This window comes from Elephantulus edwardii, unplaced genomic scaffold (genome assembly GCF_000299155.1).
Source record: "Elephantulus edwardii isolate Elephantulus edwardi_28Jun2011 unplaced genomic scaffold, EleEdw1.0 scaffold00043, whole genome shotgun sequence".
In the NCBI taxonomy this organism is placed as follows: Eukaryota; Metazoa; Chordata; class Mammalia; order Macroscelidea; family Macroscelididae; genus Elephantulus; species Elephantulus edwardii.
In genome coordinates, this window is record NW_006399793.1 from 124684 (window position 1) to 143354 (window position 18671).

Below are 18671 nucleotides of genomic sequence, written 5' to 3' on the forward strand. Positions count from 1 at the left end.
GGTCCTTGGACAGGGACATGCTTGGGAGGGTGGAGGGCAGGCGCAGGAGGAGAAGGCCCTCTGGGAGATGGATTGATTCGGTGACTGGGGCAATCGGGATGAGTGTGTCAGAGGCAGTGCGATTGGCACAGGATAGAGCAGGGTTGAGAGCTGTTGTACATAGGGTCGCAGTGAGTTGCAAGCGACTTGATGGCACATAACAACAACAACAATGAAAGTTTACAGGGACTTTGAATTTTGGGTGACCCTGGAGGACATTATACTGAGAGAACTATCTCGGTCACAAAAGGACAAATATTGCACAGTGCCACTGTTTAAAACGGGACTGACATCGGGGTTGAGGGAAGGCTGAGAAAAGATGGGATAAATTATGTATACTGCATTGAAACCTATGAGGAAGAGAACTGTTTAAAAGTGATATATGATTAGGTATTTTTGTCATCACAGGAGTCCAGAATGAAGGCTGCGTAGTGGAGTAGACTTGGGGTGTAGGACTGTATAACAATGAAAGATCTTTTTTTCATTTCAAAGAGAAGGGAACTGGAGGGGAGGGATACGAAGGATAGGAAGGGAGGAAAATGTGCAACAATGTGTGAATGGAAAACCATTGTCTCTAAACTTTCATTAAAATTTCAATTAAAAAAATTTTAAAACCACACACATATAAAAAAATTAAAAATTAATAATATCACATTTGAACAATTTAGATTACAATCCAAAAGGTACATTTTCTAAGCAAATATATTTTTCCTTTTAAAAATTTCAAAAGTTTATGACTACATTTAGATTTCAGATTTTTTAAACTACATTTGGTTCTATTCACAGTTTCAATCTTGAAAACTCAAATTCACTTCAGGTGAGCCAATTCCAACTCATAGTAATCTTCTATTGAGTTTCTAGGGGGTGTACATATTTATGGGAGAATACTACCCATCTTTTTTCTGCTTAGTCTATGAAAGGTTTGAACCGCTTATGGGATGAGTTTCAGTGTAACATTTTAAGCATTAAGCCACCAGGGAAGCCTTTTCAAAGACTTTGTTGTTACTGTATACCATCAATGTGGAGCCATCTCATAGCTGTATCTCTCAAAGATTTTAGAGACAATAAATCGCAGAAAGGGAGATTACTCAACTTTATTCCAAGATTATTCAACTTTATTCCATGAAGCAGATAACAAGTGGATTTAAATTGTATGCTTTTGGGTTGGCAGTTCAATTTCTTAACACTAAGCCACTAGATCTCTCTTTTTAAGGACTCTGAAATTAAGTATTTAAACTGAACATTATATAGAAAAGAAATAATTAAATTATATACATATGTTTATATATGCAGGGGAATATTTCTTTTCATTATTTATAATAGCTTAAAGTAGTTTTATATTTCTAGCCAAGTTAGTTGATGGACCAGATTGGAAAAAGTCTACCTTTGTGTTGCTACTGTAGAACAAAATTTTATTTTTGATCAAGGTACAGGTTTAACTTAAATAAACCAGTAAATTGAAAAAGAAAATTCCCTTCCATTGGGAAACTTTTAACTAAAACCAACCCTGAAAGACAAGTAAAACTGCTTCACAGGGATTCCTAGGCCATAAATCTTTACAAAATTAGACTGCTGTAGCTTTCACCCTAAACATGTCTAGGCAAGCTTTAAAAATATTTTAATGTTTTAAAATAGTATTTCATAAAATACTTGACTTGTTAATTACTCACAATATTTATACAGTCAAGACCCTATATAGGCTGATTTTGCTTTTTGAGTCTTCTTTCTCTTCCTTCTTTTATTAGTTAAGTGTAAGTTGAAACTTATCCTTCAGTCTGACGTAGGTCAAGGAAAGTATATCCCTGTTCTGTGAAATCTTTATGATTAAAGGCATTTTTCTGCCACTTGTCCTGTTGCATTCTCCTTTGTAACTCATTTGTAGATATATAACATATTCAGAATCATTTGTGTAAAATTATCAGTTGGTTTATAAAATAAACTCTAAAAACCCAGTTACAGTAAAACAACTAAAATTTTGGAGATACAATTTTCTATTCTTCAAACAAAAGACTTCTTAAGCCACTAGATATTTTAATGGTGTTTCGAAATGTTTTCTCATTGTGTCCAAAAATAGGACTGTCACATGTAAAAGGAGAAAAGCTTTTGCTTTTCATAAAACAAAGATCTAGGGCAGTTTAAAATTTTTTTAAAAAAATTTTATTATTTTGTGCGTGTGTGTGTACCATCAAATTGGATGTGACTGGTACAGGAGGAGATTGCCCCTCCTTCTCCAGCAGAGCATCTGGTGGATTTGAACCACATACCTCTGGGACTGCAGTGCAGCTTCTTGCCACTAGGTCACCAGAGCTCCCTGCAGTTTTAAATTTTAAAACTTAAAGATCTCAGTACTTTTGAAAATCAGCCTTACTTTGTTTTTCATTTATAAGTACATTTATTCTGATTTATATTTCTTATCATTAATAAAAAACCTCTCCTTATTAGTGTTTATTTATTTATTTGTAGATCCATGTGTGAGTAGTCTTGGAAAGTCTTGTCAAAGCCATATGCAATAGGCTTTCAGTCTCTACAAGGGAAATAAGTAATATATATGCTACGTTTTATATCTAGAAAGCTTAAAATAATGCCTAGTTTCTTCTTTGTGAAGAGTTGTCTATAAGAATATTTGATTAAGATATGCTTTGGTATAGCTAATTCACATTTTATAGAATCTTAAAATTTTCAGGTTTATTCCCCCCCCGACACTTCAAATATTTTTTCTTTGTTCCTCTTTTTCTTCAAGTATCTCATTTAGACAGATACTAGGTTACTTGAAGTTCTTGTGAGATTCATTGATTCCTCTTTAGTCTTATGGCATTTTCTCTGTCAATTTATTTTGAATAACTCCTATTTATATTAATTCAGTTGTATAATAGTTTTCTTCAATATTTAATCTTCTCACCCAGTGTATTTCTCATTACACACTTAAAGTCTTTACTTCTGTGATTTGACTTGGATTTTACTTGAGATCTTCCTCTGTATCTCTGTATCTTAGCATGTCTTTTTAACATATGAAATGCTGTCATATTAGATTTTTTCTTCATATCCTTCTCTGATAATTCTAAAGCTGATATAATTTCTGTTTGAATTTTTCAGTTGCTGCTTTTGTTCCCTATTATGAATGTTTTATTTGCTTTTTATTTGTTTATGCACTTGGTCAATTTTCATCAAATACCAAACATAAATTTCATTTTATCTGTGTATTGAATATTTTGTGTTACAAAAAAAAAATTCTTAAACATTCTTATGGGGCGAAACAAAGCTTAGCTTAGACCTAGAGTCAAGGATGTTAAAATTCCGTATCATATACTTTGGGCATGCAGTCAGGAGGGGCTAGTTCTTGGAAAAAGACCTTATTCTGGAAAAGCCAGAGTGTCAAAGAAAGAGAGGAAGACTAAAAAAGATGTCTTGACAGTGACTATAATAATGGGCTGGAGCATGTTAGATCATGAAGATTGTGGTGGACACAGCAAGGTTTATATTTGGTACTCCTAGAGTCACTATGAGTTGTTGTTTACTCAATGGTACACAACAACAACACCAGGGTAAAGAAAGTATTCTGGAGGCCTAGTGGATAAGGAGTTGTGCTGCCAACTCAAAGACAGGGGTGGTTTGACTCCCAGGCCTGCTCTAAAAGAAAAAGATGGACAGTCTCTTCTCATGTCTCATGTGATTTATAGTCTCTAAAAGCCTAGAGGGTTAGAATCTGAAAACTACTCTAAGCAACAAAGATGGAAAATCCCTAGCGTTGCAATTTATAGCCATTGAAAACCAGAAGGGCCAGCTATGAGTCAATGGCAATAAGTTTTTTGCATTTACCAAAGCAGGGAAGGAGCCCTGGTGGTGTAGTCAGGTAAAGGTTGGGCCTTTTACCTAGAGGTGGACAGCTAGAAGTTACTAGTCATTCAATAGGAGAAAGATGAGGCAATCTGTCCCCTAAAGATACATTATCTTAGAAGTACTATGGGGCAGTTCTACTCTATACTGTAGTGTTGATATGAAACTAAAGAGATGCAATGGCAGTGACTGGGATTTACATATCATAGAGAATACCTTGCTTAACAACCAATTAAATGCTCATGAAAGATTGGACAGTTTAATTCATTTAAAGAACTGGCCAACATCAAAGTATTTCATGAAACAATTTATGTTCAAGAGACAATGATGATGAAGGAGAAAGTTCAAGTGCTCTGAAGAAACTGGCAAAAAACAAGGCCCCAGGAATTGATGGAATATCAATTAACATAGTTCAACAAATAGATGCAGCCCTGGAAATGCTCACTAGGCTGTACCAACAAATCTCGAGGACAAACACTTGGCCAACTGACTGGAAGAGGTCCATATTTATTCACATTCCTATAAAAGGTGATTCAACAAAGTACTGAAATCATTGAACAACATCATTAACATCACACACAACCAAAATCCTGCTGAAAGTTAACCAAAAGTGACTGGAATAGTACATTGTCAGAAAACTATCAGAAATTAAACTGAGTTTAGAAGAGGCCATGACACTAGGAACATCACTGCCAAGGTCAGATGGATCTTGGCCAACAGCGGAGAGTACCAAAGAAATGTCAACCTGTGTTTTCATTGACTATGCAAAGACATTTGACTTTGTGGATCACAATAAATTGTGGCTAACCTTGAGAAAAATGGGAATCCTAGAATACTTGATTGTGCTTATACTTGGACCAGGATATAGTTGTTTTAATAGAGCAAGGAAATATTGCATGGTTCAAAATCAGGAAAGTAATGCATCAAGGGTATGTCCTGTCTCCATATCTTTTCAATTTGTATGTAGAACAAATAATTCATAAAGCTCAGCTTTATGAAGAGGAATGTGGCATCAGAATTGGAGAAAGACTCACCAACAACCTGTATTTTGCAAATGACACGACCTTACTTGTTGAAACTGAGGAAGGCCTGAAGCTTTATGGATTGAAGCTCAATATTAAGAAAACAAAGATTCTCAACACTGGGCAGATTGGCAGCATTGAGATGGATGATGAAGATTGAGATTGTAAACAGCTTTAGTTTGCTTGGCTCCATAATCTACACTCTTGTCACCAGCATCCAGGAAATTAAAAGATATATTGCATTGGAGACTAAGGTGCACCTGATACATGCCATGGTCTTGGATATCACTGCTATGCATCAGAGATCTGGACAATGCTAGGAGTGGAATTAATGCCTTTGCGCTGTGGTGTTGGAGAAGAGTGTTGAATATATCATGGACTGCTAAGAAATTGAACAGGTATGTCCTGAAGGGGGTGAAGCCTGGCTGCTCCTTGGAAACAAATATTCTGAAGCTTCGTCTGATATACTTTGGACATGTTGCAAGGAGGGACCAGTCCTTGAAGAGGGATATCATGCTTGGGAGGGTGGAGAGACAGCACAGGAGAGGAAGACCCTCAATGAGATGGATTGATTCAGAGACTGGGGTAATGGAGTAGGTGTGTCAGAGATAGTGTGAATGGCACAGGATAGGGCAGAATTTAGGGTTGTTGTACATAGGGTCGCTATGAGTCTCAGGCAACTCAACATATAACCACAATAACAACATTGCATTGGGAAAGTCTGCTGTCAATGACCTCTGCAGAGTACTGAAGAGCAATTAAGTCAGTCTGAGACTAAGGTGTGCCTGATACAGGCCATGGTCTTTGCAATCAGTTGCTATGTATCAGAGAGCTGGACAAGAACTAGGGATGCTAGGAGGAAAATTAATGCCTTTGAGCTGTAGTGTTAGAGAAGATATTGAATATGCTATGGACTGCTAACAGGTTCCTCTAGGAAAAGGTTAAACCAGGCTGCTCCTTGGAAGCAAGGAGTCTGAGGCTTCATCTGACACACTTTGGACATGTTGCAAGGTGGAATCAGTCCTTGGAGAGTGATATCATGCTTGGGAGGGTGGAAGGATAGCACAGGAAGGAAGATCTTTGATGAGATGAATTGATTAAGTGGCTGGGGTAACAAGGGTAGGTGTGTCAGAGACGAGATGATTGGCACAGGATAGTGCAGGATTTAGGACTGTTGTACTACGTGACACAAGTGATTTGATGGCACATAACCCCACCACCAACAACTCCAACAGCAGGGAACTCTGGTAGCCTAGTGGCAAGAAGCTGTGCTGCAATCTTGAAAGCACATGGTTCAAGACCACCAGCTGCTCCACAGGAGAGGGGTGGGCAATCTCCCATGAGATTCACTCCCTCTGAAAACCTGCTGGAGGGTCAGCTATGGGTCAATTCCGACTATATGGTACACAACAACAACAACAACAACACTCCAACATACTTACAATTTTTCAGGAGTTAAAATTGACTCACTGGTAACTAGATGGTGTGCCTATTAAAAATACTAACTCTGATCATAGGACAAGTTTTAAATCTGCTTTTCAGAGGGTCGCTTTGAGTCATAGTCGTCTTGATGACACCTACCTAACAGCATATATATATTTTAGTCAGTGAAAAACACATAACAACTGAATATCTCTTCTAATGTAGGCTTTATAAGCGTATTGATTTATCATTTCTTATAAGCAAAAACTTAAGCATACTTTGTGAAGTGTATCATTTCAAAGCACAGTCATATGATACAATTACATTATCATAAATAGAAACAGCAAGGGAACATTATCAGTGAATGCCAGCCAAAAGGACTTGAGTGCATAAAAATGAAGTGTGTTACGATTTGAAACATTTCTATTATTAATGAAATGAGCTCCGGGAGGAAATGCAAGGAGAGGTGTAATAGCAAAATCATGAATTAAATAGTGACTTAAAAGCAGGAGTTCCTTAGTTCTTCAATACATAACACCTCCCTGCTAAAGTTTATTCAGTGGGGAACGATGAGTTGCTTCAAAGGAATAAAATTATTCTACATACAGGAAAATTATTTCAAGATCAAGGATATTATTTTAAAAATTTAAAAGAATGATTATGGAGTGAAAAAAGATCAAGCCTGTTAGAGCAAGTGACCTGAAGCCCCTTTTGTGGTGGTTTAGTCCGTAAGAAGTTGTGCTGGTAACCCAAAGGCATTGCCTCTGACAGTTTGAATTCACCAGCAGATCCAAGGGGAAAAGATGGACAATCTCCTCCCATGAGATTTACAGCCTCAGAAAACTCACTGGAGGGTTGATTCTGAGGTGGTTCTAACTCATCAATAATAACGTTGAGTTTAGGGAATTTTTTCCTAAACAAAAAAATTTGTTCCTAATTTGTCCCATATTTAAGATATATAAAGAACATTATGAATTACTTTTTTTAAGCAATCTAAGAGTATTATGAATGATTTTTTTTTTAAAAAAAGAGCAACCTGGGGTGGGGGGGCATAGAAAAAAAATGTACAACAATGAATTAATGAAAAATCCAATTTTTCTGTTAACTTCTGTTAGAATCACATTTTTTTAAAAAAAAAGGCAAAAATAGTATATTCTCTTTACAACAAAATAAAACTAAAACTTACAGTATATCTTTTCTGAACTTGAAACCATCAGAGTTCAGAGTTTTCTAGCTGTTATAACAATAAAAAATGTAGTGGTGTTATTTATGTTGCTGAGTCAATGCCTACTGATAGTGATCTAATACAACAGAATAGAGCTGCCCCACAGGGTTGCTAGGCTGTTATTTTGGGGTTTTGTTTGGGGGTTTTTTCCCCCCATAGAAGCATGTCTTTTCTTCCAAAGAGCTACTGATATATTCAAACCATTGATTTTTTGGTTACCGATCAAATGCTGTGATCTGGCCTCATAAAAATATTAATGACTGAAAAGTAGTCTCAAAATGTAGATGAGGTTAATTCTATGTCAAGTTAGTCTCTCACCACCAAAAAAAATCCAAAACCACGAAACCACACAACTTTAGATCCAGTCTGTCTGAATGACTCCTGCAACTAAAAAAGCAAGCTAAACCCTTGCTGTTGAGTCAAATTCTTACTCACCCCTACAAGATAGAGTAGAATTATCCACAAGACTTTCAAGGTTGTTGAAAGGAGCAGATTGTCACTTCTTTTGCCCAAAGTCATTGATGGGTTTGAATCTCTGACTTTTCAGTTAGCTGCTAAGAGTTTCATTACTGCACCAAGTCTCAAGTCACTTTGCAAAATTCCAATGAAACAAGCTAATTCTTCCTAGATCTTTTTAACAGAAACAGGAAGATAATTTACTTCTAATGAGTTTCATTTACCCCTTTCCATCAATTTTCAACTTAAACTTTAAGAAAAATTACATGTCTTGATCATTTCTGATTTCTCAATTCATAACTATCACAACGTATATTACTAAATTGGTTCTCATAAATGTTAGTGAATAGAAAAAGAAATGAAATAGGTACAAATATCTTGGAAATCTTTATCTACAAATTCTTTTGTTCCTTCTTGTTGTGTATCGCGGAGTAGAAATCAACTCACAGCTGATCTTCCAGTGGGTTTTCAGAGGCCATAAGTTACACAGGAGTTGATTATCAATCTTTTTCCTGTAAATCTATTGCTGGACTTGAACCACTTACCTTTTAGTTGACAGTACAACTCCTTACCACTAAGCTACTGGAGCACATTTGCTCTTGAATGTAAGGGTAAAAACAATCCAAGCACATAAAGAAAACATTCTTGGTAAATGATCCACCAAAATAGTGAAACTGACCAAAACCAAGATGTAATTTCTTTTATCCCCTTGGAATCTGTGCTTACAAATAAAGTGAACACTGCTCATGCACCATCAGATCAAAAGGGAGGGGAAATGAGTATAAATTTTGAAGGTTTACTTCTTCACAGAGTGCTAAGTAGTTCCTAAGAAGCTTGAAAGAGGTTTTGCCATTCAACCAATACATGCAGAATAGAACTCTATACTTGGAATGGACATTACTACCTTTAGGTAATAAAGGAAAATAAGTTTCTTGGCATGCTTCCCAGGAACAAAAATTGTGGAAGACTAAACAGGCAAGATTAATGTTGAAATTAACTAAAACACACATACTTATACACCATGCTTCTGCGACACACCATGCTTCTGCGACTCTACCTGCTAGGCACATTTGTTTTAAAAAGAACCAAGCTTTACCTGTCTTGTTTTTACTGATCCTCATACATTAGGTATCACTTCATACTTTTAAACTACTTTTCAGGTTACTGATACCTCCAAACATTTCCTTCCTACCAACACACAAACACTACTAATCTACACCCTTACTTATCCTCCACTGACCCACAACGTAACTATAGACACATGCTCTTCAGGAGAGGTCATGACAATAATAACAATATAGATAGCAAACAAGTAGTGGCATGTTTCAAATAGTAGAGTTTTATTTGCAAAGAGTTTACTCAGAAAGGAAAAGAGGGGACATATATGACATACATAAATAACTTTAAGAACTTTGGGGCTATTATTAATTGCAAGTCTGTCATTCTTCTATACTTGAAAGGTTGAAGTATATGCAGAATTTACTTTGAACTCCAAAGAAAAGTATAACAGCAGGCTGTCTTGAAAGGATTACAAACCCTCTGTGGAGAGACACAGCGTGAGAAAACTTCACAGGAAGGGAACCAGGAAAATAAATGTCCTGACCTCTCTTTCCTCCCTCTCTCTGTCCCATCTCCTGTCAGGACTTCTCATTGGTGAGAAAGTCAACCAGAAGGCTGGAGGAGGGAGTTTGCTACAGACAACTGATGTAATGGAAATCAGTCAGCTCAGAGGTAGAAAGAGAGGATGGGGAAAGGTAGAGAGTGGCCTAAAAAAAGTTATCTAGCACTACAACATCAGAGGGGCTTGAACAAGAGAAAAAGTCTCTAAAACAATGATGGCTTCTATCTCCTCCTGACAAATGGGAATGGGTAGGAATAGTCCTTGCTTATAATGGGGTTCTGTTTCTAGAGAATTCAGCAGATATTTCTTGATCAATAGTTAATATATATCAAGAGCTGTTCTAAACACTAAGGATTCCAACATAAGTAAACCACGGACATTATCCTGAAGAAGGCCCTAGTCAAAGAAATAGTCAGGCCCATAAATAGCTAATTATGGCACAAGGCAGAAAGTATAGGCAATGTTGTGAACTCCTCAAGGGCATGATCTGAGTAAAATTCTTTTTTCATATTCGTAATGTCTAGGAAAAAAAGTCTGGTACATCAAACCGGTTGCTGTCTAACAGATTGACTCATAGCAACCCTAAAGGACAGAGTAAAACTACCCTATCAGGTTTCTAAAACTGTAGTGTTTCTTACAGAAGCAGATTATTATCTTTTTCGCCCACAAAAAAAGCTGGTGGTTCAGTGTCCACTTTTCAGTTAGCAGCTGAGCTGCTACCCCCCTCAGTTCTGACACATAATAGGAGTTAAATAATGCTGGTTAAATGAAAAGGTATAGAGCTCTTACAAGCAGGTAAACTGAAGAGTTAGCTCTGCGCCCTGGTAATAAAGCTGCATTCAAATGCTTGCAATAAACAACATTTGGAATTTAGTGATGTCATTTTACAACTCAGTTTACATCTGTGCTCCTTTTATCACTTGTTTCCAGGAAACATTTTGTGTATAACCTGTTGGACTGCTAACCAACAGGTCAGAGATTAGAATCCACCAACTGCTTTGCAGGAGAAATAAAAACCATCTCATTCTGTAAAGGTTTACAGCCTTAGAAACTTAATGAAGAGTCACTATGAGTCAGACTCTACAACAATGAGTTAGGTTGGGTTTTTTGTTTAATGTCCTATATGCCCAAGGACACAAACATTCCATCAACTCTATATAAATAGTTTTACTTCTACTCTCAGTTAAAATATATTATATCTCATTTCCGCATACCTTGATTTATCTCTCTGACCTGAAGTGCTTGCTGTAGAAGGTCAAGGACTGCAGCCTTCAATATGGATTGAGGCTCAGTGTCAATAAAACAAATATTCTCACCACTGGGCCAACTGGCAACATCAGGATGGATGGTGAAGAGATTGAGATTGTTCACAACTTTAGTTTGCTTGACTCCACAGTCAATACTCTTGGCACCAGCAACCAGGAAATTAAAAGACATATTGTTAAAGGGAAGTCTGCTGTTAGGGACCTCTCCAGACTACTGAAGAGCAATGATGTCACTCCGGAGACTAAGGTGTGTCTGATATAGGCCATGGTCTTTGCAATCACTTGCTACATGTCAGATAGCTGGACAATGACTAGGGAGGATAGAAGGAGGATTGATGCCTTTGAGCTGTGATATTGGAGAAGAGTATTGAATATACCATGGACTGCTAAGAAAATAACAGGTTCAAACTGGAGAGGATTAAACTGGGCTGCTCCTTGGAGGCCAGGATTCTGAAGCTTCATCTGACATTCTTTGGACATGTTGCAAGGAGGAACCAGTCCTTGGAGAAGGACGTCATGCTTGGGACGGTGGAGGGACAGCGCAGGAGAGGAAGACCATCTATGAGTCAGTGACTGGGGTACTGGGGGTAGGTGTGTCGGAGACAGTGAGATTGGCACAGAACAGAGCAGGGTGTAGAGCTGTTGTATATCGGGTCTTTATGAGTTGCAAAGGACTTGACAGTACATACCAACAACCAAGACATAGTATACTATATATTTTAAGCAACTTATTGTATAAAATACTTTAGTTAAGTGATAAAGGTAGCACTTTGAATTATTAGGAAAAGGAGGATCTATTTAAATGGGTGGAAAAAATTGCTAGCAGTTTGAAGGTGAATAGAAATTTGAACCTATTTCATTAATTCTATCACAATAATCCCAAATTGAAGTAAACTGTTGAAATAAAGTAAAATTATAAGAATGAAAGAAGAGATTAGTAAAATATGTTTGTTTTGAAATATATACATTTTAATATGAAAAAAATTGCTATGAACAAATGTGAAAAAAAATTACACAGAAAAATATTCAATGGCACACCACAACAGGAAGCATACATCACAAAGTATTATTTACTGCTGAATAACAGAGTAGACATGTCACTAGTTTTGGAAATTATATTTCCTCAAAATGCGAATAAAACCACTGTTAACAGACTGTATCTTCTCAAGATTCTGAATGGAAAATATAAGAAAACAACAGCAACACTAGTCTAAGTAATTCGAAAGTATACACAGGATTGTCAAAATATTTTATTAATCAATAGGGGAAAGCACACACTTAAGTGAAAGAGGTATTGAACAATCCACAAAAATACCTAAGAAGTGTAATTGCATGCTAAAGAAGATCGTGGAGTAGCGGGAGAGCTTGAGGAATAGAGAGACCTGCACTGGGGACACTGTCTCGTTCTTGACCTTCATACCTGAAGCCTGAAACCACAAGCAGTAAAGGAAAGGAGGATAGTCACTGAGGAGAAGCAGCAGCAGGATGAACTGCGGCGGATGCCAGAGAGCTGGCTGAAGCCCAGGACGATAGGATACTGAAGTGAAATTCCTCTGAGCCAACCTGTCCTGTAGCAGCAATAGGTGAAAAAAACTCCCAAGGGCTGGGGGGGGGGGGGGGGGAAAAACGCGAGCCTGGTTGGGGGGGAGCAATGCAGTACCAGAAGATGGGGGTCGTGGGGGGGGAGTATAATAACAAAAAATAAGAAGACAGTAAATGTATGAAAAAAAAAATCTTTTCATGTTTTTAATATGGCAAAAAGACCATGGCAGAATTTAAGATAAAAGGAAATTTACTTATATGTGGTTTTTGGCAACACAAATTACTTCCTCTTTCTGTGCAATAGATTTTTATGGTATAAATAAAAGATGACAATGATATTTTCAAACATAAGCAATATTTAAAAAGTATATAAATAAGTTTAATACTATGTGATATTTAGAATATTATTTAGTTCACAAGAGAGTTTCCAAAGAGACATATTTTTAAGTGTTGGTAGGTCAATTAGAGGAAATATTTTTATTTTACTTTTTTTTTGTTGTGTTGTTGTTAAGTACTGTCAAGTTGGAACTAAACTGTGACTGACCCTCCAGTGGGTTTTTAAAAATGGTAAATCTTACAGAAGGAGATTGTACATCTTTCTCCCATGGAGCAACTGGTCACCTCAAGCCTAATGCCTTTGGATTAGCAGTGCAACTCCTTAACACAATGCCACTAGCTCTCCCTTGTTTCTTCCTTTTGCTTTTGTTGCTGTTGTGAAGTGCCGTCCAGTAAAGTATGACTCATAGTGAATTTATGAACAACAGACTGGAAACAGTAACGTCTTATCTTGTGCCAGCCTTATCATCTCTCATACAGTTGATCCCATTGCTGCCTAGAACGTTGTGGCCTAGTGCTACAACATGTGGTACAAATCCACCAGCTGCTCCTCCCAAGAAAGAGAGCTAATTTCCTCTGCTGGGATTTACTGAGGCTGAAAACCCAATGGAAGGTCAGGTTTGAGTCAGTTATGGTTAGACAATATATAACAACAATTACAATGAACATAAATTACTTTTGCTGTTATTGATAGATGCCCTTAATTTGATTGAGACTCATGAAGATTGTATGTAAAATAGAACAAAACACTGATTAGTCCTGACGTTCATGCCTGTGTTTGAGTCCATTGTTACAACTGTGGCAATCCATTTTATTCAAAATCTTTTCTTTCTTAATGAAGTTCTACTTTACTAAACATGACATCCTTCTCCAGGGACAGCTGTACTTAAGTACAGCTTAAAGTACTTAGGTTTCACCATCCTTTAGTTTTTTTTCAAATTTTTATTGTGATTTTAGTGAAAATTTACAGAAAGGTTGGTTTATCATTCATTCATTAATGCACATTTTCCTCCATCTTCATCCCCTCCCACAGTTAACTTTGTAATGATATCTTGTTCCAGAATGTTGTCATATATAGATATGCAGCATCTAATCAGCTATTCCTTTTAGAAAGTCAGTCCTTTGCTTCACCTATTTCACTCTAGTGTTCATTACCTATCCACTATTTTCCTAGTTCTATCAATTCTATTTTTATAGCTATGGGGGTTTTTTTTGTCCTCTTGTGACTGAGATATTTCACTCAACATAATGTCTTCAATTATCCGGACCTTTGCAGTCCATGATCTTTGCAACTACTTGCTATGCATCAGATAGTTGAACAGTAACTAAGGATGATAGAAGAATAGATGTCTTTGAATTGTAGTGCTGGAGAGTGGATTTGAATATAATATGGACTGCTAGAAGAACAAATAGGACTGTCTTTGAGAGAGTGAAACCAAGTTTCTCCTTGGAGACAGGAATTCTGAAGCTCCGTCTCACATAATTTGGGGCCAAGAGGGACTTGTCCTAGGAGAACGACATAGTGCTTGGAAGGATGAAGGGACAGTGCAGGAAAGGATGACCTCAGATGAGATGGATTCACGTGGTAGGTAATTCAATGGGATTAGGTGTGTCAGAGTCAGGGAGACTGGCTCAGGATAGGACAGAGCTCATGGCTATTGTACACAGGGTCTCTAAGAGCCACAAGTAACTTGATGGCATGTCACAATGTCTTCCGGACTCATCCATGTTGTGTACAAGTTCATTGTTTCAAAATCCTTGCCTCCAAGGAGCAGCTTGGTTTCACTCTTTCCAAAACAGACTTGTTGGTTCTCTTGGCAGTTTATGATATATTTTCAAGATTCTTCTCCACCACTGCATCTCAAAAGCACTGATTCCTCTCCATCCTTAGCCATTGGTTAGCTCTCTGATGCATAGTAGGTAATTGTGAAGACCATGACCTGAATCAGGTGAACCTTAGTCTCTAGACTGATATTATTGCTCTTTAGCACTTTGGAGAGGTCCTTGACAGCATGTTTCCCCAATGCAATTTGTCTTTTGATTTCATGACTACTGGTACCAAGAGTATTCTTGATTGTGGAGTTGGACAAGCTGAAATTATTAACAATCTCAATCCCTTCTCCATCTTTCATAGTGTTGTCAATTGGCCCAGTGGTGAGAATCTTTGTCTTCTTGTTGTTGAGCTTCAATCCATATTGAAGACTACAGTCCTTGACCATTTGCAACAGATGCTTCAGTTTCTCCTGAGTTTAGGTTAGCACGGTCTGGCATCATTTGCATAACACAGGTTACTGATGAGTCTTCCTCTGATTCTGATGCCACATTGTTCCTCCTAAAGCCCAGCCTCCCAAATGATCTGTTCAGAGAGAGCTCTGGTGGCCTAGTGGTAGGAAGTTGCACTGCAATCCTGAATGATCTGTTCGGCATACAGACTGAAAAGGTATGGAGACAGGATACATCCCTGACACACTCCTTTCCTGTTTGCACCATGCAGTGTTTCCTTGCTCTGTTCTGAGAACTGCTTCCTGGTCCAAATAAAGGTTTCTCATAAGCACAATCAAGAATTCTGGGATGTCCTTTCTTCTCAAGCTTAACCATAATTTGTTATGACCATTAGAGAGATGAAAATCAAAATAATAATGAGATAATCTCACCCCAGCAACAACAAAAGTGTTCAACAGGACAGCAAACCACAAATGTTGGTGAAGATGTGGAGAGATTAGAAATCTCAATCACTGCTGGTGCAATTGTAAAGTAGTACAACCACTATAGAAGGCAGTCTGGCCATCCTTTCTTCTAAGTAGCAGTCTCACTAAGACTGGATCAAGGCATGTGAGGTCAGCTGATGTTGGTAATTTGTGGTGTTTTCTACTTTACTTTTGCAGATTTGAGTGAATATGTCAGACACACACACAAAATCATATATATGCTCTCTTATTTATGGACTATCCCATATTGCAACATTTTTAAAAAAATTTTATTAGTTTTAATGAACATTTACAGAGATTTTTGGTTTTCATTCATTCATTGTTTCACTGTTTTCTCCACCCTCCTCCCTCCAGTTCGTTCTTCTTCCCCCCCATGTCTGTTTTAATTGCCCAGTTGCCACAGTGTTTGTCAAAGCCAGTTCTGATTAATCTCCTTTGTCAGTGTGTCCCTTGCCATTCCCTATCACTCCTCCCTGAGAGAGACTTCACCATATTGCAACATTTTAACAGTAGAAAAAAATGTACTTTTGGAATACTCTACATTAACAACATATATCTGGTTGTAGTAAACACGAAGGTATGAGGCAAAAGTAACACGTGGTGATGGTTACGGTTCTGTTTCAGCTATGCTAGACTTGAACCTCAGTGATTTGATGGCTATATTGTAATTTGCCAATTAAGTAATGACTAACTTGGCAGTTTTGTAATGGTGGAGTCATTCTTTATTTTGTGATCTGGTTTGATCATCCTTTTCAAAAAAAATAAAACTTTTATAGTGATTTACTTACAAAGTTCATAGACATTGTTTTTCACATAAGATCTTTCCTATTTCCTTTACTCACCCTTCCCATTAAATTGTGTGACCTCTCGTGGCCTAGTGACAAGAAGCTGCCCTGCAATCCCGAAGTCACACAGTCCCAGGCCACCAGCTTCTCCTCTGGAGAAGGATGGGCAGTCTGCTCCTGTGTGATCGATACACAACAACAACAACATCCAGTTTTATATAATAGCAGTTTTCACCTAACAGTTTGCTTTTTGGAACTTTTGTCATGTAGCTAAGTGAGAAGAGAGAGAAAGTGTGTGTGTGTGTATCTTAGCCACTCATGAGGTAAATTACTTTTTGGTGCAACTATTTTCAAATACATACAAATATATTATATATCATTTTAGCAACATGATATGAGCTGGATTATACATCTTTATTGAATATGACGTATTAAGATTTTCACTTCTATATCACATTTTCTCCAGAAATTAATGGTCTACATATTCTGCAACAAAGAGTAAATGTACTTACGTGTTTCGATAATCAGTGTACCATTCTACTGGTCTCTCATAAAAAAAATGGCTTTCACCAATTTTGCTTTAAGTGGTTCACACTTAACTTTTGATGCTTGTTTAGGAATACATACTATATGTAAGTTAATAAATTAAAAGATACTATAAAAGAAAAATTAATGATCAGAAAAACAAATATTACAACAAAGCTCTGTGTTCTGTATTTAAGTTATCTGTTTCATCCCAAATGTGTTGTAATTTTTAACACCATTTCTTTCTATTCTTTGGTCTGACAAATTCCATAATTTTATTACAGTTAAACTACAAGACAATACATATTTTCATATCTAATAAGGATAATGAATCTAATCTTTGTTGAATTTTTGCTGTACTCCCAGCATTTTTGAGCCTCTTTAGAAATAAAAAGGAGTGCTTGGTTGTATAGTTTGAGATCACGAGAACTGGGAACATGTGTAAATTGATTTCAACATTGGGAATTCTATTTTTTTTCTTTTGTGATTTGAGATGTGATCAGCCATATAAAGGGACTAAAGTGAGATGTAAAACACTTACTCAGGTCATAGTCTTGATATGATGTAAAGGGAATTTTCCTTGGGATATGGTCCACATTGCCTTTTGTCTTACACCAAAGAAAAGGAGAGATTAAATGAGCAGAGGAGAGGGAAACCTCGGTGTCATCAAGAAGAAGAGCTATGAGTGGACTCAGTCACCTCTATGATGAGCCTTCTAGATCCAGGAAAAGATTGATGCTAAAACACCCAGAGATCTCAAAGTAATCCTGGGCTAATAGAGGGTAAAGGATGACAAAGGTCTTCATCCAGAAACAACAGAGAGATAAACCTTCCTCTAGAGCTGGCACTCTGAATTTGGACTTCTAGTCAACTAAATTGTGAAAGAATTTCTGTTAGTTAAAGCACTTGTCATATCTCTGTTATAAGCAGCATGAGATAACTAAGACATAAACCTTCATGTAACTCTTCATCAGGTATATCCACATTGTTTAAGAAAAAAAATCTATTTGAGTTGCTCAATAATGTTTCTGAAAACTTTCTGTCACTTATTTGTTTTTAATGATTCATTAGAAGAAAAATTATTCCACAAATCAGGCTTTGTATTTATATTATTAACAATCTCTGATAATAAATTTTTTATTACACTATTTAAATAGTTTGAAATAAAATAGTTTTATTTACAACACTATTGATTTTTTTTTACCAGTACAAATAAATAAATGCAAAATGTTAAATAGATGAGTGCATTAGGGATGCATCTTGTCTCCATCCCTTTTCAATCTATATGCAGAACAGATCATTCTGGAGTTGGGCTTTATGAGGAAGATTGTGGCAGCAGATTTGGAGGAAGACTCATCAGCAACCTACATTATTCAGATGACACAATCTTGCTTGTTGAAACTGAGGAGGACCTCAAGTACTTGCTGTAGAAGATCAAAGACTATAGTCTTCAATATGGATTGAAGCTCTACATCAAGAAGACAAGGATTCTAATCACTGGGCAGCACGATGATGGATGGAAAAGAGATTGAGATTGTTAACAGTTATAGCTTGCTCGGCTCCACAATCAACACTCTTGGCACCAGCAGTCAGAAAATCAAAAGACAAATTGCCTTAGGTAAATCTGCTGTCAGGAATCTCTCCAGAATACTGAGAATACTATGTCAGTCTAGAGACTAACGTGCACCTGATCCAGTCCATGGTCTTCACAGTAACTTGCTATGCATCAGAGAGCTGGATAATAACTAAGGATGATAGTAGAAAAATTGATCCATTTTGAGTTGTGGTGCTGGAGAAGAGTCTTGAACATACCATGGACCACAAAACAACAAACATGTCTGCCTTGGAGAGTGAAACCAAGTTTCTCCTTGGAGGCTAGGATTTTGAAGGT